The 25,853-nt window shown below is 42.7% G+C and overlaps 1 long non-coding RNA gene across 1 annotated transcript; it reads right to left on the bottom strand.

The window, feature by feature from the left end:
- Positions 1–974: 974 nt before the first annotated feature.
- On the bottom strand, positions 975–14,441 carry LOC311427691. Its single transcript, XR_014687493.1, has 2 exons — positions 14,302–14,441; positions 975–1,756 (listed from the first exon to the last, which is right to left on the bottom strand). It is a non-coding gene; the product is annotated as an uncharacterized lncRNA (long non-coding RNA).
- Between the last annotated feature and the right edge of the window lie 11,412 nt (positions 14,442–25,853).

Genomic DNA, 25,853 nt, shown 5'->3' with positions numbered 1-25,853 from the left:
CCCTCTCTGACTGTGACATTTCCCATCTAATTTGATTCCCCACTGTAAAAGCCAGTCAGCATTGTACCCGGTTCTCGAGAATCATTAAGATGTTTTTGGAAACCTCTCCTCACGTCAGCATGGGCTTTAGGTATGCAGCTTGAAACAGCCTACTGGACTTAAACACAAAGTCCAAGGAAATTCAGAACCTGATTAACAGGATCTTCTTTCCAGAATGTGTGTTTTTTTTTTTTTTTTTTTTTTTTTTTTCCCATCAAAATTAACACATGGAAATCACAGTCCTTTTCCACTAGGTGGTACCCACACAAAACATTACATTTCTCTGTTAACTGTATATGCACAATCATTTGAAGATAAGGTTTGGTCTGAATGCATTCAGCTTAGTTTACATGCATGTTAAAGTTTTTCCCGGTAAGGAACCTTCACGTGCTTTGGAGAATTAGTGATCAGACAATCAACCAGCACTTTAACAGGCAAATTTTTCCTTGATTTGGCTGTGCTGCGGTTATGTGGTCCTTTTAATCTGACACGTCTGTGCTGCTGCCAGCCAAGGTGATACCACCTGTGTCTCCTCTCCCAGCAGCTTGTTTCTGCTGCCAGCCCAGTGCTGTTGCAGTGAACTGGTCCAAACTGGAAAGCCTGGATTCGATGAGGGGAGCTTGGCACACTGCACAGCAATGTGATTGCTGGTCCCAGCACCAGGAACCTGGCAAAAGCCAACTTCTGGGAAAGGGAAGGCAACTTCTCCTTTTGGTGGCAACAAGGTCCTCTACTGAATTCAAGTGCCTATGCAATGAAATGTGGGGTCTGGAGATGTTCCAAATCTCAGAGGATCACACCTTCATTAACAACATTCATTAAAGCCCCAATTCATCAAGATACTTGAGAACATAACTCATTTTAAGTATCTGAACTGTGCCATTGACTTCGATCAAGCTGTTAATGTGCTTAAAATGAGGTGAGTACTAAAGCAATTGATGGATGAAACCATACAGCTTATTGCAGCTACCCCGGAAATCAATCGCAAAACATTCATTGATTTAACCAAGCAGAGATGCGCTGTCAGGCTGCACTGAAACCACCGTATCTTGGAGTGATGCCCTCTGGTCCAGACCATGTGTTGGGGTCACACTGAGACCATACGTTCCTTTCCTTTCTCAGCATCCCAGCCTGGTAGTGATGCTGCTGTGGGGTGTCCTGGAGGGGTTCATCATGGTAAGCAATGTGTCATATTTTGGGTACATCCCAGCAGTATACATACAGATATTGAAAACTGCGATAGTCCTGATTGTCTAGCAGGAGCGCTGCACAGTGTTGCTTCATTAGAAGGTGTACTGTTAAGGTGAATCTCCCACTTGCGCTCACACTTGGTCCTGCTCAGTATGTGAGCTCTCATGGCAAGAACCAGTGATGACAGTTGCTCCTCAAGTGGGAAGAGTTGCTGTAAAATGTGTTTTATACTAGACAGCTGCAGAATTTACTGTTTGATGATAACCTAGTCATTGGCTTCAGCTGATTTTGATATATAGTAGAACACAGGTCCTGGTTAAGGGATGGTAAAATTTAGGCCAGTATTAAATATTGGGCATTTTCATATTCCGTTATCTTTTTGGGATGAAAGAGCGTATCCTGGAGTAGAGAAGTCAGCCAGGCAGATCTTCTCCCGGGCTGCTACATGGTAAATACAAATGTCCTATCTCTCCAGACCTCTCTGGGCACATAGGAAAAGACCTCAAGGCAGTTAGGTTCTTCTTTCCTGGGGGAAAAAAAATAAAAGATCATTAAGAAAGAATTCATCCTTTCTTAAGGATGAATCACACTGATTAATCCTTCTTCACGCACAGATTCAAGGTCATTCATCACATGCTCCCCATTTTAGTTAATATTTTTTTCACCTGATGGCCAAATAAAACTGGTACCGGGTATTATTTTAGAAATATTTTGTTAAGATTCTTTTCCTACAGAACATTATTCCCCTTTATTCAGCTTTACCCACATTAGGCAACATGCAAATGCTTTGTTGGTTGGTGAGGCTACCCATGTGGAGTTGCAGAGCTGTGCTCACCTTTGAGAGGATATTGTGATTAAAATACTCAGATTCTTAGTTGCAGCAGTCACCTAAATGGTGTAAGACCTTTACTCAATTCTTTCCTCCGCATGGTCCTAAAACAGACCACTGACTAAGCAGACTGATGTAAAGGAGTTTTCTCTCTACATCTCCTCTAGCAACTGTTACTGTTTTCAGGTTCTAAGTAAGTGTTTTAAAGGAAAGGTAGAGATGAATCTAAATTGTTGTGCTTGGCACATGCACCTGTAGGAAGGATGGGAGGGCGAACGTCCCACTGGATGGATATGGGAACTCAATTCCAGTTCTCTCCCCTGAGAGAGAACTCGTAGACAGCATTCATGCCTCCCCTCCTGCCCTTCTGTCTTTCTGATAGAGGAAAAGATTATTGGTTCCTTGGAGTTTAGAAGAAAGGGCTAAGGCATTTAACTGCCAGGGAAGGCTTAAGGCCGAAAATACTGAATGCAAAGAAATCACTCCATGCAAGGCAGAGAAACTGACACTCCTAAGAGGGGGACAGGGTTCAACACTCAGCCTCCACTATGTCTCCAGCATTCGCTGCTCACTGCCTACAGTGGGGTTTGACCTACAAGAATCTAGCAATTCTTTTTTTTTTTTTTTTCTGAAGTGGGAACCCATCCACCCCACCTGGGTCTTCTGAACACTGCAAGGCAACAGGGCACACAAGAGTTCGATAGCAGAGTTGCTGGTCCACATGCGCTATGATTTGGTGTGCAGTCTATGGGGAAATCTAGCAAGGAGCTGAACTTTGGCTCTCAAATTCTTTAGATAATATCTTGACTCCTTTCATTCTGCAGCTGTAAAATAAGAGCTGGGAGCAAGATTTCATCCATACCTTGCATTTATCCAGATTTATTATTACCTGTTTTGTGCCAAACAGAATGAATTAGGGAACCATGTTATGTCTAAATCTTCCACCTCTGATGATGTAAATTCTGATGCTAATGAAATACAGGAGTATGTTGTATCTAAGTGCAGTACTAGAACTATACATTATACATTTGCAAAATTCATAGATATTATATAATAAAATGTTCTGTATGATCTCCTCCATTGCTATTAGTTTCTTAAGCATCATAGTTAAAAGTTGTCATATGTGTGCTAAAACATAATTCATCTATAGAAAAGCGATACGATGCTGCTTAATTCAATGTCATTCAGTAATATATTTCATACCAAAGCATCACAATCTATTAAGCCAAAGACATTTAGTGGGAATTGACTTCAATCCTTAGGAGGTTGAAAGTAGCTTCAGTGGGATTAATGGCTTAAAGTTAATTGTTTTTGCTAATGTTTTATTTGAAATGTCCTGCTCAGCAAAGGTACTGTGACATTTTGCTCACTAGGGATGTTAAGCCAAATTCACTGCTGACATAGGCAGGTGTAACCCCATTGACTTAATTAGAGCTGCACCCACTTACGTCAGCAATGAATTTGGTATCTTGCCCTCATGAAGAAAAGGGAAAAATGTAAAGGTTGGAGCTTTGAAACCTGGACGTAGAGCATAGAAGACAAAAGAAAGAGGAGATACGAGAGTCTGAAATGAGTTGGCTACTGTTTCCGTAAAAAAGTAACCAGTAAAAGCAGCCAAAGCTGACTTTACCCTTTCCAGGTAGGGCTGTATGATTAATCTTGCTAAATAAATGGTGTGAAAATAATCTGAGGTTTTAATAACCACTTGAAAGAAACAAACATATAATTGCTTCTGGGATAAAAAACAGCCATTGCCCTTTTGTGTAGAAGACACTTCCTCCTTAGAAAGAGAACAGAAACAGTGCTGAGATACTGTTGACCTGGAGCAGGGGGAAGGCATTCACATTTTGAAGTGCATATTAGTCCTGGAAGGCTGGAAGGGATAGTGGGGAGGTGTAAGACAAGTAAGGAGGCACCTGGCCACTTGCCTTTTGTTAGGTAAAAGCACTGGATCCCAGGATGTGCCAGGTGCCCCTGAGAGCACAGTGCCCTGCCCTTTCCCACCCTCTGTGGTGGGAGTGCCCACAGACCACCTCTTGCAAAATGGACCTGCATGCCCCAGCTGCTGACATAGGGAAGTTTCCTTGTACTTGCTCTGTGGGAGCGTGGCCTTCATGAACGAACTTGATTTTTTACACCAAATTTTATATCCTTCACGGTACTTTGAGCCCTCTCATTAAAATGTCTTATCTTCATTCAGAGCATAAGCTCTGAAACATGGATCCATTGGCATTCTTGTTTTCTCCTTATGTCCAAAGGAAGGGGAAAAGAGAGATAGCCCTTTGAACAGAAACTTCAATCACTTCGAATGCATTTGATGGTGTAGATCACATTTTCCCAATGAAAAACCTGCACACCTAACTCAAGGTTGTAGCTCTGACTTTCTTGGACATCCAGGAGAGCTTCAGCAAGTCCCCCAGGCCTCTAGCAGAAGTTCAGGGTAGATATCAGGGAGTCTCTGGAAGACCTAGCAAAGTGTGCAGTCTCCAGTTGTGTGGCTTCTCCTCGTTTCTGACTCAGCTCTTAGCTCAGCAGTGGGTTGGCACTGATAGTCCTGAAAGCAGCACAAGTGATAGCAGCAATGTCAATTTGTCTGCAGTTTATCATGTATCATGGGATGTCTGAAATGTCTCTTAAAACCCTGCCTCATAAGAGCAGGTGGAAAGCTCAGTGTTCACTTAGAAAAATCTTTAAGAAAGAAGGAAATCCAATACTTAACCTTCAACACTTGATAATGATTGTGAGAGATCCTAAAAATGCAGAAACTGAAAAATATTTTTTTCTTGTTTTTCTATTTTCTTGTTCTTTTTCTTTCCTTTTCATTTTTTTCTTTTCTTTTTCTCTTTTTTCCTTTTTCTCTATATTTTTTTCTTTTTCTTTCCTTTCCTTCTTTCTTTTTTCTTTTTCTTTCTTTTTCTTTTTCTTTTTCTTTTTCTTTTTCTTTTTCTTTTTCTTTTTCTTTTTCTTTTTCTTTTTCTTTTTCTTTTTCTTTTTCTTTTTCTTTTTCTTTTTCTTTTTTTCTTTTACTTTTTTTCTTTTTCCTCTTTCTCTTTCTCTTTCTCTTTCTCTTTCTCTTTCTCTTTCTCTTTCTCTTTCTCTTTCTCTTTCTCTTTCTCTTTCTCTTTCTCTTTCTCTTTCTCTTTCTCTCTTTCTCTTTCTCTTTCTCTTTCTCTTTCTCTCTCCCCCTCCCCCCCCCCCCCTTTTTTTTTAAGGCTTATGGACATTTTTAAAGGGCTGGTTTCAAGTTTACTGCACCCACCCCTCATCCTTGAAAGGACATTCACAAGGCTGTGAAAATGTGTGCATCCTCATTCTTAGGCTACTTTCTCTCTGTTCCCCCTGAGCTTCTCCTTATCCTTGTGGGAAGAAAAGGAAAGGGAGAAGACCGGTGTCGCAGAGATGAGGCTCATCCTGCTCCAGTGCAGAGTGCACTCCCGGATAATACAGTACCTTGAGCTTTTTATTCCATGTTTGACTTCCTGCAGCAAGGAGCACAGCACATAATGCAGGAACTAGATATTGACTTCATTTCAGGAATGCTAATGCCTATGCAATTGGTTTTGAATGTAATTTCAAGAATCACTAACTGGCTTTGTTTTCAGTCCAGAAGCATCCCTGCTGTTAATTAAGGGGCTGGGCTCAAAAATTACATTTATATAAACATATTTTTTAGAAAATATTAGGCAATTCATTAAGATAAAATCCATGTAAGCAAAGAATCCTCTTCTAGTATTTGATATAGCCTGAAGAAAGAGAAGAGGCATATTATGCAAAATAATTAGATTTTGAAGCATTTTCTGAGTGGGAAGTATTTTTTTTTTCTATTCAATGAGAGACAATACTAATGGAATATCATGCCCTTTAGTCTTGACCACACTGCTATTCATATATTATCATGACAACCCCTTTAAATGCCTTACTGCATAACATGGAACCAAGAGCTGTGTATTAGTTTAGAGTACACATACAATTTTTATGGAGTGATCCCTATGTTTACATTTTCAAAATGCCCTGAGCTTTCCTTTAACACAAATGCCCTTCAATCAAGCAGGTAACGTGATACAATGTCTGATACAGCTGTTTTCCTGCAGTCAGAAATGCCATTTCCTGGTTTACATGAAACATAAGATATTTTATAGATTGGAAGAATATTGAACCTTTTATGAACCAAGAAAACCTGTAAATGAGTTGCTGTCTTCTGAACTAGGCAGAGACTGTATATCACAAGACAGATTCTGATCGTATGGTGTGTATCTATTCTCAAGAAGGCACAGGAACAACTCATTCAGATATGCTTCTCAAGATTGAATTTAGGTTTTTACTTTACATGGCTACTAATACACTCAACACAAAGGAAAGCCAACTTGAACATAAAATCAGTGGGTTAGTTTAACTGTACAGTAGTATTTGACCATTGGGCTTGAATTTGTGTGAACAGCAGGAATAGGCCACATGTTCTAAATGGTCAAAATACTATATGTTGGCTTGTAATACATATTGCTATATTACAGCATGATTATTATGTTTATATTCCAGGAAGAGATTACAGGAATTACTGTAACAGAAGAAAAGGTAGTTACATCTAGTGTTATACCAGTATAAAGCTGCACAAGCTCCTTAGCTGTGCAAGAGATTGAGTGATGTTTTCCTATTAGTTCACCTAAGAGTCCAGTACAAAGGCTTTGTTATTTGCTCAAGCAATAGGGCTTTTTTTTTTATTTGTGAATCACCATGGTTTCTTCTGTGCTTCCAAATATATTTTTGGTGAAAAGCAAGGTTTTGGTGAGAGCCAGTTTATACACTAAGCCAAGGGTTGTATAGGATTGAAGATAAGAGATGCAAGGGGATCTGGCAAGGAGTAAATAATATGTGTATTTCTGATGCAGCAGAAAATTCCTGTTAATTATCTTACAGTTGTACCACAAAAGTGTGTTTTTTTTAGGAGCTCACTTTACAATTCTAAAAGCAGACTTAAGTATCCTATGCGTTAAAGAAGTCTCCAAAGAAGGCTGTTGGCAAACAGAAGGCAATGAAATGAAACTCACAAGCATTTACATCTTAATTTTTTTAAGTGTGGCTAAGGTGCTGTGCAGGTTTTTGCTAGAGAACAGTGACTGCATGTTCTCTTCCTTCTTCTACATCTGCAAACTGGCAAGCCCCGAGGTACCCAGGGGACAGCTCAGTAGCACTCCCCATCAGCATCTTCATGCAGAACATCACTGTTGGCAGCACAGATGGTCACAGTTGCCTCTCCTTATCTCTACTCATTTGGCAGGGCAGCAAGACCTGAGACATCACTATTGCCTTTGCACAGCCTACAACATCCTGATTTTGTAGTCTGCAGCCCACTGGTGTTCAGAATACAGCTCCATCCCACCTCATGCATCACCACTAGGACACCACCAAGGAGACAGTCCTGTCAGATATTGGAGGTCATAGCATACACAGACGACCTTTGTTTTCATATGCTGTTTTTGTTGAGTTTAACAAACAAAACAAAACAAACAAACACAACAACAAAAACAAAACTAAACTCCGTGGGTCACGTGGGCACATCTGGATCTTTCACTGTCTGTAGAGAGGGCCTCTGATATTCCCAACACTGTTTGAAATTTGCCAAGACCCCTCACGTCCTCTCAGGTCTGTACCTTTCCTTCCTAGCCTTGGGACATGGGCCATAGCAGAGGACTGCAAACAGTACATCACTTTTTTGTCTTCCTGAACAGTGTCTGAATGCCTACAAAATCTGTATTTTCTAAGAGGTTCCTTTGGAATTTCTGACTAAATGGAATCTCTAATAATGACACCCATCGCAGTGTGAGAAAGACTGTCACAGTGACATTTATCTGTTGGCTGTCACTGAAGTTGATAGAAGTGTTACCTTGCACAAGGGGATTTGCAGAAGTGCATTATTTAGTTATTTGTATGTTATTTATTGTAATAAGGCTCTATCCCACTTTGCTCACAGTTAGGCCATGGAGTCTTGATATACTTACTTTACAACATCCATAAAGTTCTAAAATTTGGAAATTACTATTTTAGCAATTGTGGCCCTCATGCAGTACAAAAGGCTGGGATACGCAACCATGCCACACTGGAGCCCAAGCTGGAATTTGCAGCCGTACACCTCCAATCACAGCAACCACTGGCATCCCATACTAAATTACAGAGGGCAGACTGACAGTAACAGATCAGATCATAGAAGCAGTACACAGGCATTCATATCCTAATCAGCTCTGCCCTGCTGTGGTGATGCTTTTATGTTCCTTCTGGAGGTATCTCAGCCTTTACTGGCTCAAAGTCCTCACATATGTTCCCTGAGCAGGACAGGCCACCTGTCCTTTGATAATGCACATCATGATCTGGAGTGGCAGTGAAAAATGTTCAATATACAATAATGAAATGTAACCAAACCACTGTGTATAATGTGTGTGTGTGTGGGCATAGGAAAGCAAAAATTTCTCTAGGTCCCCAGCTCCTCATCCTTTTAGCCCTGGAAGTGCATTTAAAGAGATGTCATATTCAAGGCTATTTAAAAATAGAGATTGAAATGTTTTGGTGAGAACAAGCTGCAGCTCTGCTTCCCAGTCTCCCAAGTGCTGCCTTTACAGTCACGGGATGTGCACAAGAGGAGCCACTCTCAATGCAAAGTGGCTGTGCCTGTTAACACAGACAACCTGTGCTGCTGGGGCCCACATCCTTTGGCTAAGCCTGCTCAGTTGGATGGAGAGTAAAGAAGTGGGAATATCTGGATTCTGACTGAATTGTCCCACATGGTCTGTATCTGGTGTTCCAGATCATTTTAGTCATTAATTTATAGGCAGATTCATTTGTTTGCAGCAACTCAATTTTTGGTGGTCCTTTGGCACTCACATAGTCTTCAAGGTATGGGATTCCAAAAAATGACAAATGTCTGCTTCGCTGTTATTAACAAGCTACCAGCCATCTGTTGGAGTGATTAATTCCTGGAGCATCATAATTTACAAGCACTTTAATTGTTTTGAGGCTTAGATGTGAATTGTTTCTAGTTTTTATGGTTTGTTTCTTTTAACTATTCTAACTCCAAGCAGCAGTCAACAGTGGTGGGGAGTCTGGGAATATCAGTCCTGTAAGCACTGTTCATCAGTTTATAAAAGCAATAAAATACCTAAAACTGCACCTACAGCAACCCTCAACATTTAAGTAGCACCATTTGTTGATCTCTGGTGGCTAACAGCTATTTTTGTCCAAATAACTCGTTAGGTTGACTGTCCAGATAATTTAACTTAATGTTCATTGTAAATTATTTATTTTCTAGAGCTTTACTGGTATTCCATATGACTAAATGGTTATTTCTGAGCACAATCATCCAAAAATCAGTACAAGGTTTAAAAAATATCTCAGACCAGCAGTTTAATCTCAGTTAGCTTCTGCTATTCATAAAGTTCTCACACTGTTCTTGTGGCTTATAATAACATGGAAACTGTTTACTGAAAATGTATCTCGTGACTCAGCATGGAATAGCATGTTCTTCTGTACTTAATGAGAGAAAATAACAGGTACAGAAGTACACATGAAGTTGTAAAAAACACTGAAGTAGAAATTCTGCAAGAGCTTTATGTACAACATACAAATTGGCGAGGGTAACTAAGATTTTAATTTTTATCCCAGTCATTTAAATTTTGCCTTAATAACATAGGCTGGAGTTTGCCAGGTGCTGTACTGCTAACGTTTTAGGGTGACCGAGCAAAAGTTCTCAGCTTTTCTTCTCACGCTTGAGTGGGGAGAATCAGATTACATGAAGCTTTCTCAGTTGGTTTGCATTATGCAAAATCAAAACCAGATAATTGATCTAATTTTGTATGCACTAGATTTGGCAGGATCTGTCTTGCACTTCCTGATTTTGGCTCCTTAACTGTGGAGAACTGGCTCTTGTTTCAAGTAGATAGCTATTCAGTTTTATTCCATTTCTAGATGATTGGTGGGGTCTTAAGTAGGAGCTCTGTGCATTTTCAGAATAGAATGTTTTGGGTCAGTAACTTTTCAGTGCTTCTGCAATACCATTAGAGTGTCTCTGAACTGCAAGTGAACACAGGGATATACATGGAGTAGCATCAATTTAGTGCAGAGAAAGGCAGGACGTCAGGAGGAGGAATGCTGTTTGCAGGGGTCAGTCCCTCATTCTGGTCCCTTGGGGGATGCAGATTGATGAAGTGAGAATGTGAAGGCCATATTGATCACATCCCCATGCTATGATAAATGCTGAGGGTTAAATTCTGCCAGCAGCTGCCAATGGCTGTGGGCTTTGTTCTTTTTCTCCATCCTTCCTCCCCTCATTTTTCCTCTGGGTGTGGAAAGGGCAGCTGCCAGAACATGGGCTTAATTTCTCTGAACACTACACATGAAATACCGTGCAGATGACATGTGAGTCAAGCAGATACCGATGGACAGAAAGCGCGCTGCGGTGATTGATGTCATATGTAATAACCAGCAGTTGTGGCGGGTGGGACAAGCCTGTGTGCTACGGAGGTAAGGGTAAGCCGTCAAATGGCTGGCTGGAGGGGGCTTGTGAGAACCTCATTCTGTCACAAGTTTGAAGAAAAGCTGGGATGATTTTCATGTCTCTGATGGAATACCTCTTTGGAGAGCCTGCCAGAGGTGACTTGCTCCTGCAAGATTAGAGAATATTGTTTGAAATAATGAGGTGTCTGTGTAAAGAGAAACAAAATTATGGACTGGTTGCAGTTCTCTCTACTCCAACCCCCTTATTAAGAATTTAATTGAGACTGAACTCTTTCTGTAGCAGCAGCTCGCCCAGCCTTTTATCCAAGGACAACAGAGTACTTTTGGAACTTCCTGCTTTTACGAGGTCTGCCCATGTGGCCATGAGAAAATACTTGTACTTGGAAAGGAATGCTCACAAGTGGGTACCCTGATATTTCCTGCCCCAGTGATGCCACAGCTAAGGGGCAGGAGCTGGAGACCGTCCCTGCCATCTTGTACCTGTGTCTAGAAAGCCACTCTGGACCTCATTCTGACGTCCTCCACAGAATGTTGGCTCTTCACCCATGCCCTGCAAGGTATGCTGGTTTAAGAAAGGCTCTTTATACAGCAAAGGATGCCACTAGAAAAGGCAGTGAAGAGATACCTGGGTATGAAACTCATGCTTTCAGTTGCTTTATGGAGCAAGTTTAGTCTGTCCAGCAGTCAGTTAATGCAACTTCAGAAAACTGATTATCATCCATGCACCCAAAGGATGGAAGCCACAGGGATACACAGGGATGTTTCCTTTGGAATATTCTCCATGTGAAATTAACAGAGCGGAACATTCATTATCAGCTGAAATGACAGATGGCCAGAGTCTGGAATACCAGGCAGCTGTTTTATGGGGCAGCCCAGCAAATCTCAAACCAAAGGCTGCTTTCAAGTGCAACAGGAGGATTATGTTGTGCAGATCCTGCACCATGTCCCTCCACCCATCTCCCTAGTGACATAACAAGAAGAAATTTTTAAACTGATCCCAGAAAAAGCAGTAAAAACAGAAGGGCTGTCCATGCATACTAATCTGAGTGTCAGGAAAATGTCTGAGTGTGTAATGTTGCATACAGTCTGTCCTGCCGTCTCTGCTTATGACCAATCAATACTGCCATGTTTCCCTGACCCACTCTAGCCCAGGTCTATCATGGCACATCCAGAGGGTACCCCAGCAACCCTAGATGGATGCTAACGTCAGTTATTGGAGATGTTGCCTGACTTGGGCTTCTGCTTGCACCACAAACACATTGCCTGGCAGGAAACTGCACATGAGGACAAGTGAGTGGCTAGGAAGAAAGGGGGGCTGTGGCAGTAAGTGCTGAGCATAATCAGTGATTGCATGAACAGCCCCCACTAAGTGACCAGTCTGGAAAAAACAGCTGTAGTACACTAATTATTACAGTTAATGATCAAATTTAGCTGCAGAGGAGCTACAACTACTAATTACTCCTTCTGCTTTAGGGGATATGTTTCTTCACCAGTTTGACCCTTGCTGTCCAACCATCAGACAGACTTTGAGACACAACTTTTTCCAGACTGCTTTTGCAGGACATAATCCTGCAGAGGGCAGTGGGGGAAACTGTTTGCCATAGTGCATTAACTTACTTCACAGTCCCATTAAGCTTCTCTAGTTCTTTTTATTTTTAAGACTCACTGTCATCATGTTTCACCTACTGCTGATGTACAGCAGGGTCATAGATGTGAATTTGCCCAGCAAGGTCAGGAACCTTTCAGTGCAGGCAGTATGTGCTATATGAAACTATTGTGTTAACTACTATTCTTGCAAAGATGTGGCCTCCGTATTTATATAAATTCCCTGCAGAGTAATGTGCTTGTTCTGCTCGCTCCTCTGAGCAAAGCTTTATGCAGACAAGGGAGAATGATAGGAGCTCTGCTAATGTGGCTTCCATGAAGGTAATCCTAATGAGAGCCCTTTAGCTGTGCAAGAGCAGGGAATAGACAACTTGTAGGAGAAGCATCCCTCTTTATAGATATGAACTCTTTGAAGAAGTCTTCTTTAATGGTTTAATTTTAATATCTGTGTTTACCAAATCTTGGTTCCAGTTAGGGAATCAAGGGATATTTTCTGATGACTTCTCTAGCTTTAAAAAGAAAAGTTCAGGGATAGCTATGCAATTAACTGTGACTTACGTGTGTCTGTATAGCAACAGCAAGCCTTCTGCGGAAGAAATTAAATTTCTCCCCGAAGGAGAGTGATTGCATAGATGACTTATTCAAATGTGTAGATAAATTGCTTTGACATGTTTTTCAGGAAGGAACAGAGGCACATTAGTATCGAAATAGCTCTGGGTACCACAAATCTATTCACAGGTAATTGGATTACCTCATGTGTCTGGTACCAAAAAAGGGACTGAAAAAATGATCCCCGAATGAAGGAGCAGATCCACACTGAATTTTATCTCTTCACATTCATTAGCATGTGCTGCACAAAAGAAACTCCCAGGTCCCACTGGGTGGGGAGAGAGACCAACAGGCAGTGACAGAAACCACCTTCCAAATCTTCATCCAAACTATCTCACAGGACAGAAGCAAAGTGAACCGTTCCCATTCTGGCCAAATGGCATACAAGTCTCTGAACAGCTGCCCACCTTTGCAGCAAAATGGCTCATGTGTCAAGGTTTTGCACAGTTGATGGTAGTATGGCAGCTGTGAAGGCCATCAGTGTGTCGGAGTGATTACTCCCTAAACCTTCCGCCTCCACCAGTGGCTGCATGCATTCTCACTAAGGGCAGGACACTTCTGGCAACCATTTCTAGTTACTGGTGTCTATGCCCACTTCACTGCCTCAAGGCAACTCTGGAGTTTTCATTAGTTACCAATGTTCCCATTTGTTGCCTAAAGGCTGCTCTAATATTTTATGTTTTTCTATTTCATCTGCTTGGCCTTCAAAGGCCCTGGAGAAATGGCATTGCAGGATGAGGAGCTGCCATGTTCAATCAGACTCAGGGTCCACCTTTGATTCTGGCTCATACCAGGTTTTTCAGAAGATACAATAAAATCCCATACCTGCAGCACCCCTGTGTGAGGTCTGAGATCTGGTTATCTAGCAGTTGGGCCTGGAAAGCCTGGTTTTACATTCTTTAAAATATGTTTGTTGTTATTGGTTGTGACCATCCTTGGTACTCTGATATCCTATACTACCTAATCTTATTTTGAACTATGTGTCTGTGTGTGTACACAGCAGAACACAGTGTCTGGCAAAAAATTCTCCTCCAGTTTTTAAATATAATGAGCATCGTGAACTGCGTACTGCAGGCAGGAGGAGGGCTTGTCGTCCTTCGTTTCTCAGCTTTGCTCTTCAGCTGCCAGGAGAGAGGGGAGAAGAGGAAGAAGACAGAGGTAAAGAGGGAACATTTGAAGTGTTTGCATGTGCACGGCCAAAGTGTACCACTTACTCATTTTCCCCTTCTTTGCTGCAGTCCTGTTGTGCCATTTCCTCCCCCTTTTCATTCACTGTAGGCTGAAAACAGAACAGTTCAAGCACCCTCTCTGCTGTTCCACTAGCAAAACCACTGACTTGGCTCACACATGACAAGTACCTTTCTTTCTTTACTGCTCGTTCTTCCCAGCCAGAGCTCCCTCTGCTGCAGATACCCTTTAGATGTTGGGAGGCAGGAGACCTTGGGTGTGCTGCAGCTGCTTGAGCCCCTGGGGGCACCGTTACACCAATTATTATTTAATAACTCATGGTGGAAATTGTTACTTACCATGCTTCAAGCCTGTGGCATACCATGCAGAAAATCCAATCACTGGATAACCGCATTCCCTCCCCGGAGGGAAAAAAAAAAAATCAGAAGGGAATGTGTCATCCTTTTTGACCACAGCCTGGGCTGTGGGCAGCCATTTTGTCAAAGGCCCATGAGCCTCAAAGCCTCTTCAGCCCTAGGTTATGCTCACAAAGTGGATAAACTCAGGTTATGCCTAGCCTGAGGACCCCAACCACGGGGTGAATCCTCGCTGAAGTCTCTCTCAGACAGGAATCCTTCTTATATGTCCTTTCTCCATAAAGAGGGGTGCACCACTGCACAATGCAGATGAGAAAAATAGCTGCAAAGTTTGTATGATTCAGAGTTGAAGGCAATGGTGCAAGCTCTCCCATGGCTGCATCTTTGTCCTCAGAGAGGCAATCATAGCCTCCCCACAGCACCCTCCTGAAGGCAGGGTGGGCATACAGGCTAAATACTATCAGCACTTTCATTGCAGGATGCACTTGGATGGCATGGAAAATATTATAAGACTGGAAAGACTAAGTTGTTCAGTACAGAGAAAGACAGAGAGAGCAAGGTGATTTTATGGGCTACCAATACTGAATGGTGTCTACAGATTGTCTGCTAAAAGCTACTGTGGGGTCCCTGCAGCCTGTGAGTTCACTGCTGATGCAAGGTGGCATCAGGTCTTTTTCTAACCACAGAAGTAGACAGGCAAGCTGGGACACCTTGTTGGTGGTGGGGTCCCGTGAATGTTCACATCACCTTAAGCAGGGGCAAGCAAGCAGCTTGTTGGGGGCATGGAGTGAGCTGTTGGGATGGTTATACCTTTATGTCAAAATCCAGAGAACAGGAGTTCCCCTGTACAGGAGTTTCCCTGTATCCCAGAACATCATCCCCCTGAAACAAGCAAGTTTCCTGCTGCATGCTGTAACTGCATCTTTAGGCGAACTCTTCATGCTTTGAGACCTTCCTTGTACATGCTCTAGAAGTTTTTCCTTGGAGAACTGGTCCCTGTGTCCTTGTCCAAAATGCTGTTTCTCCCCCCATCATGTAGCACAAGCTGCAATTTCAGCCACCCTTCAAACCCAAGGAGGTGGCATGGCAACACTCTTTCACTGGCTTGCTTTGGTTTGACAGGTGCCATGGAAAGGTAAGCTTCTATGATGATCGTAATGATACTGGATGTGAGCTTTGTGTGGTAGCTATTTTAAAGTCAAGCCTACTCTGAGGCAGTTAGCAATCATCTATCATAAAAAAAAAAAAAGACGTGAGTAGGCATCAGGCTGAGAAACTGCTAGGTGGCTCAGGTCACCTTTGTGCTGGTGGCACAAAGTCACAGAGATGCTTCCTCTCCGAGTTCGAGAATAGAAGACAGATGTGACAGATGCTGGTCACATTGCTTCATGCATGGCTGGAAGGTGCTCAGTGACTGCTGATGGCTGAAGCAGAAGAGCCTGTGTAGAAAGTCCTGCTTGTTTCCATCACAGTGCTGGACTAAATGGCTTATTTATTTATTTATTTATTTTTTATTAGAGTCTTTACTGTATTTAAAATACTCATCCTAGATAAGTGAAAAGTCAATAAGTGAGTTCAGGCTGCAGTCTGCTTTGCAATAGCTGAGCTGTGGATAATTGCAAGATTACCCTGGAGGGGCTGCTCCTTTACTCATATGGGTTTGAAAAAGCAAAGCTTCATGACATGGTGTGATGGCTTTTTCAGACACAAGCTTGCCTCACTATTGCCCCTCTGGTCTGCTCATATGAGGGTCTGTGTGTTAGCAGGAGGGAGGGAGGACAGGAATGACAGCGTCAAGTGTTACTGGTTGCAATGAGGCTTGGAGCTGCTAAGCTTCTGACAGCTCAGGTTTTGAAGTATCTTTTGTAAAGATGGCTATAAATAAAATAATAATTTATTCATACTGAAAGAGTGCATGGTAAGATAATTAAAATCTCCAAAGAGAAAGCTTGAGATTATGATAAAAAGGGGAAACAAATCAGGAAAAAAAACAAGAATGAGGTTTCAAACAGCAGATGAAAGAGAATTTCATCTGTCATTGTCAACTGTTATGAACAATAAAACACCTCCCCTTTTCTGTCCTCCAGAAAGTTCATTCCACTTACAGACACTTTCTTCTGTGGGCATTTTTGCAGTCCTGATACTGTTTTATGCTGTTTTTCCTGAACCATGTCTGTGTACAGCAGACAGAGGTTACCACTCCTGTTGTGGTGTTGCACCATGGCTCTTCCTCCAGTGCTCTCTGGTCCTTGCTGCTGCACAGGGGTGGAAGACAAAGCCCAGTCTCCCAGTAGGAAACAGAGCAACTATTTCAGTAAGCATTTTCATCCAGGACTAAAGCTGTTCCTACAGAAAGAACTGCTCCTTTATCCTAGCCTGATGGCACTGAGCCATGCAGATGACAGTCCCCCATCCTGGTCCCCAGGGAGGTACCCAGGGGCTGAACCCACAGCTCACAACTCACTGGGGTTTCACTACATCCCAAGGGCGCAGTACCCAAAGCTGGAGACGTGCTGTGGGGATGGAGGGGGCAACCCAAATCGTGGTGTACCAGAAGACAACTCTGGGGGAGTTCGCCCCCATCCCACCGACCTGGCATGCAGAGGGGCTGTGCAGGTGGGCGGTGTGGGGCTGTCATGGGTGCTCCACGGGAGGGCACTCTTGTTCCACGCGAAATGAGCCGCGGGAGCATTTATCTTTCTTTTAAAAAGGCGGTTTAGCTATGACAGGTAATTTGGCACATTTCTAGTTGAGATATGCCAAATGATTTGGCAGATATTCCGCATACATCTGAAAATAGGAGCACCTGCTGCTGGCCTAGAGGGATGCTGGGAATGTTGGGGGGGAGAGGGGGCGGGGAGGGGAGGAGAATATTATTGGTAGCTAATTACAGGCCCTGCAATAAAATTCTCACATTGCATGTGCCAGCCTCCCCCCCTCTGCTAGGGCAGGATCTTCTTCCCAAAAATGTGCAGAGTCTCTTTTTAAAATCATCTTCTCCCAGGTGCCAACCTCTCGTTCAACCATGTTGGGCAATGTCATCGCCTCATAGTGACAAAGAACATGATTGGTCTGCTTTGTCAATCACAGCACACATCTGTGTCTGCAAGGCTTAATACATGTGGGTCCAATGCTCTGGGGGTAGAAGAGGTCTGTGAAAACTCTACCTCCCAGGATCATCTCTTTATGGAGACCCATCTGAAGGGTCTGCTAAAGTTTAATTTGAAGACGTTTAATTTAAAGACAGAGAAGGAGCCTATCTTTGATGTAAACTCCATTAAAATTCTTATACATAGAACATAAGGACCTATGAGCTTACTTGTGAGCACACTGGCCTTCTGTAACTAAAACAAGGAAAAAATAGGTGAGATTTTCAGACTTGGCAAAGAACTAAAGAGGTTTTGGAGAACTTGAAGACACACATAACAGTAACACTATGTGTATGTCAAATAGAAATGAAAATGATGCAGTGTAATCTCTTTTTTCCATGCTCATTTTCCTGACCAAGCAATCTTTTTTGTTGTTGTTGTTGTTGTCTGAAAAATCGATTAGAAGTAGGACTTTATGCAGACAACTGTCTAGCCTATGTGTGAATAAGCACTTTGGCATCTGTAGTCATATATATTGACAGAAAATAATAGTAGTGTCAAGCCAAACTCAGTATGGAATACGAATGCAGTCACAGTTGACAGAGCAAGGAAGGATTTGTTCCTTTCTTTCTGTCTACAAACTTACATGATAGACAGATGGCCAATGCTGTACTATGTTTTTAACCTAACTGAACTTTCCTGTTCCCTGCTTTGTGTCATAGCTTTAGCTCTGTCTGAGGATCTTACTAGTTTCATGAGTGGTTGGAGATACATGTGAGTTTCTCATAACGCTTATCAGTGTCACCTTTGGAAAAATTGTGATATATATATTTAATTATTAATACATATTAATAAAGAAAGCAAACCCAAATCGGCTGTAGGGAACAGAAAGGGAAAGGCATATAGCAAGAGCAAGCAGTGAGAATGTGTTTTCGTGTCAAACTCCCTGTGCTCATGTGTAAGGTCACAGGACAGAGAGAGTCACTGGGTGCCACAGCCTGGGTGAGAGGTGAGATCCCTTCGTACCAAGATGGGGTGATATGTTCCAAGGTATGTTCCAAGATTAAACAGGATCACTTCCAACAGCATCCCTTGTACTTTCATGCCACATCCGTTCTTTACAAATTATGTGCTGACCCAAAATGACTTCTGTGATTATCTGTGGGAGAAATCTTAGAAAAATTAAGATTTCCATCAAAGCGAGCAAGCATGCAAAATCAAATGGAGTATGTTTGCTCATTTAAAGCATTTTCCCACCCATTGGCAATGGCAAGCCCCTGTTTCAGCAAAACCTTTGTTGCGCACTTATCTCTCATCCCAGTGCATAAAGTGCATTGGATCCTGGGGGGAGAAGGGCCGCACGGGAAATCTCTAGATGTGCTGGGTGTCCTTGGGGATAGGGATGGACCAGGGATGAAACGAGCAGGCACAGTAAGGGCTAGCAGTGTGCTGCTGACCTTGACAATGCCTGACCATTTTTCTCTGGTAGTTTCCCTTCTTCTCTCCCTGTTTTTGATTAACACTGATAATCTGAAGTCTATATATCTTTCAAATTTTGTAGCAGGAAGCCAGGTGCAAGTTCAGGCTGAAATAATTTTAAATGTTAACTGCTGGTCATTAGAAACATAGTAACTCTTTTAATAGATTGAAAGGTTAAAAATAAGGGATTTGATGCCACTGACATGGAAAGAGACATCTCTTGCATTATTTTTTCAAGTGAATTTAGAGTTTATGAAGTTTCAGACAAGGCAAAATCCACAAGCCAGGCGATGATCAGCCCTGGACATGGGCAATGCATCTTCCTTCTCTCCAAATAAAAGTCCCTCTCTTGGTGCAAAGTGCTTGGAGCAGTAAGTGAAAGATGTTCATTTTTAGTTCAATAGTACACTGTTAAAAAGATGCTAGCCATGTATGTCAAGTCAGAGTCAGGATCACAGGTGTATTTAATGCATTATCACAGAATCACAGAATCACAGAATTTTCTAGGTTGGAAGAGACCTCAAGGTCATCGAGTCCAACCTCCAACCTAACGCTAACAGCCCTCCACTAAACCATATCCCTAAGCTCTACATCTAAACGTCTTTTGAAGACTTCCAAGGATGGTGACTCCACCACTTCCCTGGGCAGCCTGTTCCAGTGCCTCACAACCCTTTCAGTGAAGAAGTTCTTCCTAACATCTAGCCTAAAACTCCCCTGGCTCAACTTAAACCCATTCCCCCTCGTCCTGTCACCAGGCACGTGGGAGAACAGGCCAACCCCCACCTCGCTACAGCCTCCCTTGAGGTACCTAAAAAGAGCGATAAGGTCGCCCCTGAGCCTCCTCTTCTCCAGGCTGAACAAGCCCAGCTCCCTCAGCCGCTCCTCGTAGGACTTGTTCTCCAGGCCCCTCACCAGCTTCGTCGCCCTTCTCTGCACCCGCTCAAGCACCTCGATGTCCTTCTTGTAGCGAGGGGCACAAAACTGAACACAGTACTCGAGGTGCGGCCTCACCAGAGCTGAGTACAGGGGGACGATCACCTCCCTAGCCCTGCTGGTCACGCTGTTCCTAATACAAGCCAGGATGCCGTTGGCCTTCTTGGCCACCTGAGCACACTGCTGGCTCATATTCAGCCGACTGTCCACCATCACTCCCAGGTCCTTCTCTGCCTGGCAGCTTTCCAACCATTCCTCTCCCAGCCTGTAGCTCTGCTTGGGGTTATTGCGCCCCAGGTGCAGGACCCGGCACTTGGCCTTGTTAAACTTCATGCAGTTGACCTCAGCCCATCGGTCCAGCCTATCCAGATCCTCCTGCAGAGCTTTCCTACCCTCAAGCAGATCGACACACGCACCTAACTTGGTGTCATCTGCGAACTTACTGAGGGTGCACTCGATGCCCTCGTCCAGATCATCGATGAAGATATTAAAGAGGACCGGCCCCAGCACCGAGCCCTGGGGGACGCCACTAGTGACTGGCCTCCAACTGGACTTGGCTCCATTCACCACGACTCTTTGGGCCCGGCTATCCAGCCAGTTTCTAACCCAACGAAGCGTGCGCCAGTCCAAGCCAAGAGCAGCCAGTTTCTTGAGGAGAATGCTGTGGGAGACGGTGTCAAAAGCCTTGCTGAAGTCAAGGTAGACCACATCCACAGCCTTTCCCTCATCCACCCAGCGCGTCACTCTGTCATAGAAGGAGATCAGGTTCGTCAGGCATGACCTGCCTTTCATAAAGCCATGCTGACTGGGCCTGATCGCCTGCTTCCCCTTCAAGTGCTGCGTGATGACTCTCAGGAGGATCTGCTCCATGAGCTTTCCTGGCACTGAGGTCAAACTGACAGGCCTGTAGTTTCCTGGGTCTGCCCTCCGGCCCTTCTTGTAGATGGGCGTCACGTTTGCTAGCCGCCAGTCGATTGGGACCTCCCCCGATAGCCAGGACTGTTGATAAATGATGGACAGTGGCTTGGCCAGCTCCTCTGCCAGTTCCCTCAGTACCCTTGGGTGGATCCCATCCGGCCCCATCGACTTGTGCACATCTAAGTGCCGTAGTAGGTCACCAACCAGTTCTTCATGGATAATGAGGGCCACATCCTGCTCCCCATCCCCTTCCACCAGCTCAGGGTACTGGGTATCCAGAGAACATCCGGTATTGCCGCTAAAGACTGAGGCAAAGAAGGCATTGAGCACCTCCGCCTTTTCCTCATCTCTTGTAACTAAGTTTCCCCCCGCATCCAGTAAAGGATGGAGATTCTCCTTAGTCCTCCTTTTTGTGTTGATGTATTTATAGAAACGTTTTTTGTTATCTTTAACGGCAGTAGCCAGATTGAGCTCCAGATGAGCTTTGGCCTTCCTAATTTTGTCCCTGCACAGCCTCGCTACTTCTTTAAAGTCCTCCTTAGTGGCCTGCCCACTTTTCCAAAGCTTATAAACCCTCTTTTTCCTCCTAAGATCAAGCCACAATTCTCTGTTGAGCCAGGCCGGTCTTCTTCCCCGCCAGCTCGTCTTTGGGCACGTGGGAACAGACCGTTCCTGCGCCATTAAGACTTCCCTCTTGAAGAGCGCCCAGCCTTCCTGGACCCCTCTGCCCTTCAGAACCGCCTCCCAAGGGACTCCACCAACCAGTGTCCTGAGCAGCTCAAAGTCAGCCCTCCGAAAGTCCAATACAGCGGTTTTACTGGTCCCCTTCCTGGCCTCGCCAAGAATAGTGAACTCCACCATTGCGTGGTCACTCTGCCCTAGACAGCTCCCGACGATCACGTCCTCCACCAGTCCTTCTCTGTTTGTGAAGAGAAGGTCTAGCGGGGCACCTCCCCTGGTAGGCTCACTAACCAGCTGCGTCAGGAAGCTATCTTCCACGCTCTCCAGAAACCTCCTAGACTGCTTTCTCAGGGCTGTGTTGTGCTTCCAGGATATGTCAGGGAAGTTGAAGTCCCCCACGAGTACAAGAGCTGATGATTTTGCAACCTCTGTTAGATCAAAGAAGACAAAAAATAAGATCAAAAAAATTAGATCAAAAGAAGACAAAAAATAAAATAAAATAAAATAAAATAAAATAAAATAAAATAAAATAAAATAAAATAAAATAAAATAAAATAAAATAAAATAAAATAAAATAAAATAAAATAAAATAAAATAAAATAAAATAAAAAATAAATCTCCTTGCTCTTGAAGTCATCTTTATCTGAGTTGGAGTTTTGAGGGAGCAGAAGTAATTTCCAAACTATGAAGCACCAAAACTTGGATTTCTTGTCCAGTTTTGTCTTGGGAGCAACCTGGCAACTATTCTTCATGGTCTTCTTCTCCCATAGGTAAGGTAGAAACAGTCCTGCACTTCTAGTAGAGAACAAGTGGCAAGAAAAAGCAGAGATAAAGGTTGTGTTGAAACATTCCATATCATATGCTTTGGACAGCTATGTGCTGTGAGAATGTAGTTCCACTTTAAAAATGGATTGCGTGGGTTGTACAGAAAAGGTCTACAGACAACATCAGACTATTAGATACCCACCACCAACATAGCAGTTTTTGATGTAATTCATCTTTCTCATCATATATTTGAGGGGAGAAAATGACCAGTTTAACATTTGTGGATCCAGAATAAACATTAGCTGAATTATTCCTGATCTACACTCTTAGAAAATGAATTTCAAGTCAATTTTTACAGCATTTTATATCTCTGCTTATCTCACCTAATGTAAAGGACTTTTTTCTTAATTTTATATCTCACTGTGCTGAGGAGCTGGTGTTACTGATCATGCTGCTGAGAAAGGAGATGACAAGGTGCAAGACACTCGTTCAGCTTTTTAATAATTACTATGTGAGTTTTCTCTGAAGCCCCCCACCCCACTAGGCTATCTAGAGCTCCTGAGTCAGCCTTTAAAATCTGTTGTTTTGTAAAACTTCAGCCATACTGATTAAAAAAAAAAAAAAAAAGAAAGAGAAAATCTCTATCAGGACTGGAGGCAGTGCTGCTCTGTGTGTCTGAGAGAATGCAGTACTCAGGGAAGAGGCAGCTGTGATCAGTGTCTGCACTCATCCAGTGCAGGAAATTCCTTCATGTTGCTTTGAAATTGGTTTCCACATGAGGACTATAAGTTTGATCCAACACAGTAAAAATCAACAGAGGTTTTGTTTGATCTAATGGAAATATGATCAAGTTGTTGGGTGTGTCTCCCTGGTAATTTACACCAGAGTATGTATACGTCAGTTACTAATACAACATACTCCCCTTTGAATATGTACCATTTCTTTTGCTCTATTTTTATTTCAGGCTCTCATAATGAAGAGAAAATGACGAACATTTCTGGGGAAGCTGAATAGCAGAACTCTATATATTCCTACAGTTAATTTTTAAACAGTTGTTTTCACTTCACTTGGGAAATGGCGAATTAATGAAAATTGTTTCTTTATAATTACAGCATCTGAATAGGACTTGAGATTATGACCTTGACACAGCCACAAGGACTGGGTCATCTGCACCATTTTATCCATTCCCTTTGCATTCTTTCTCAAGCAGAATTATACATTTTATTATTATTTTTCTTCCTGATAAAATCTCTAGACTGATAACAAAATAGCTAGAGAATAGTGCCTGCTGGTGTTTCATAACTATTTTAATTTTCCTTCTCAGGATAAAGAGTGAAAAGTGGCATTGAATTAATCCATTCTAGGGAACATCTTAAAATTATAACGAGGGCAAAGTGGTACAAAATGTATTCATTCTCACGACTTCTTCATGATTGTAACCAGAATAGCAAATGGCAAAATGTATTAATTCTAATAATAAAAATGTAATGAGGACAGAGGATGGTGCAAGATGAATTAATTGTAGTGGCAAACTTATAACTGTGAGGCATGGTCTTATTTGAATAACATACTGCATTTTTGTGGAAAACAAGTTTGGCAGAAAAACTGTTATAGAGGTAATAGAAAGATACTGGTCAGGTCAGTTTATTATAGTACAGGACTTTCCTTTTTAGAAACAACTTGGATTAACAGAAGTTAAAGAATTATGAATCTGGTCCAATATTTAGTAAATCTAATAATTTACGGTTCTGTTAATGCTGAAAATTGGAGAAGTCACCAACATTTTCCTTCCACTCGTGTGGCATCCCCACTCAGCAGCTTTAGGCAACTATTTTCAAGCTATTTTATAGCAAACACACCTATCTGTGTTTTAGCACACCATGGCACAAGGCGCAGCTCTGCCATGCCTTGTAGCAGGACTAACTTGTCCCTGCACATGTGGGTGTGCTTATACAATAAATGCAGTGCCATGCAGGGCTTCTGCTTCAGCCTCTACAATCTGCCTGGATCCCCCATGGGATAGCACAGGGCCACACAACCCCTACTGAAACCTCTCTGTTACACAGGATTACTTAACCCATGATCTGTGTCACCCCAATGCGTGATTATTAGCCAGGATGGTGAAACATGGCTCTTCACATCTCTTGTCAACCATATTGTATTGGGAGTAAAGGAAACATCACTGCGGTGAGGAAAGGGGATGACGTTTCCTCTGTTGGGGTGCTGGGGTTGGGAGGGAGATATTAGAATGACGACATGTTTGGGGATGGATCCCAGAAGAGCTGATTTCCATGGCAGATTATTAGTCCAGTACATTCTGGACTGTGCTGGGTGGGGATTTAAGTATTTCACAAAAAGAAGGGAGTTACAATTTGTGTTGGTGTCTCATTCCAAGAGTTTGGAAGATAAGAGACATTTCTCCCCCAGATCAGAGCAAACAGAGTTTGTATGTGTGTGTCTGTGTATCTCTGTGGTTTACTATTGCAGCTGGATGGAGAAAACCATCTTATGGTGAAGGTAATGGTCTTCTTGTCATTACTAAGTGGAAGGCCAATCGGGCTGACAGAAAAACCAAGCGATTCCTGCTTTTAGTGTTGTTTTAAAGAAAATCCTTAATGTTTAGGCATTTAAAGTGAAGCAGATAGGCTTAGACTTTGAAGACAGCTTAATGATAAAAGTGAACTGGAAGCTGGTTTACAGTTTCCCCCACAGGGCTCCCACACTGCTGGTGCTGTAATGATCACTTTTCGGAGAGCTAGCCACCTCTAGCATTTGGCTGTGCTGCAGAAATGCCAATTGTAATTAAAGATGTTAAAAATACATTTCACAGCTTTTAGATTGACAAAAGCTTCCAGTTCTGTGAACCTGTGAAAATTAAGGCAGCTCTCCTCCCAAAGTTATTTTCCAAATTACTTGCTTCATTTTAATGAGTTAGAAGAAGAATGCTTGATTTTCACAGAACTTTCTTCAACCTTTTTCCATGCATTTCCACCAAATGGGGGACCTCATTGTCCCAGTTTTGTAACAGAGGACACTGAGTCACCCTGCAGCCTACAGACAGAGCATGCTCTTGATCTCAATTTAGCATTTAACTGAGCCACTTGGTCCACAGGAACAACTTTTCCTTATTATCTATCACTCTCTCTTGGTTACCTGTAACCAAGTTAAAGAGCAAATCTGCTGCAAATATGATGTTAGGCAAGGCAGAGCCAAATAAGGGGAATAAAATAGAAAAGTAATTGTAAAAGGGAAAAAAATCACCAAGTCCATACCAGGTTGAGACTAATGGCTAAATTTGCCATGGGGCAGTGGGGAGCAGGCAAGCTCTACTCAACCTCCATCACAGTACTTGCAGCAAATCAACAAAGGCTGCAGTGTCCAAGCTTGTTTAGCTTAAGGAAAAAGAGCAGCGGAGAAGGGTCATAAAAGTTAAAAGAAATTCTTTTAAGTGAAACTTACTGGGAAATGGTGCAAGCTAGTCATGTTAGTTTGTGGGACATCTCTTTGACAAGTTTGTTGTGGTAAATCTTCTCAAGAGCTGGGGCCACAATTATAAAGATGTCATTGGATGTTGACTCCTATTGGTAAACATGATCCACAGATATGTTAACCAAAGGCTGGGATTAATCCAGATGTAGAAGTCACAGACAGTTTCACACAAATACATAA

The sequence above is a fragment of the Aythya ferina genome, assembly GCF_964211825.1.
Source record: "Aythya ferina genome assembly, chromosome: Z".
NCBI lineage: Eukaryota > Metazoa > Chordata > Aves > Anseriformes > Anatidae > Aythya > Aythya ferina.
The sequence above is the reverse complement of the archived record's forward strand: the minus strand, read 5'-3'. Positions and strand labels throughout refer to the sequence as shown.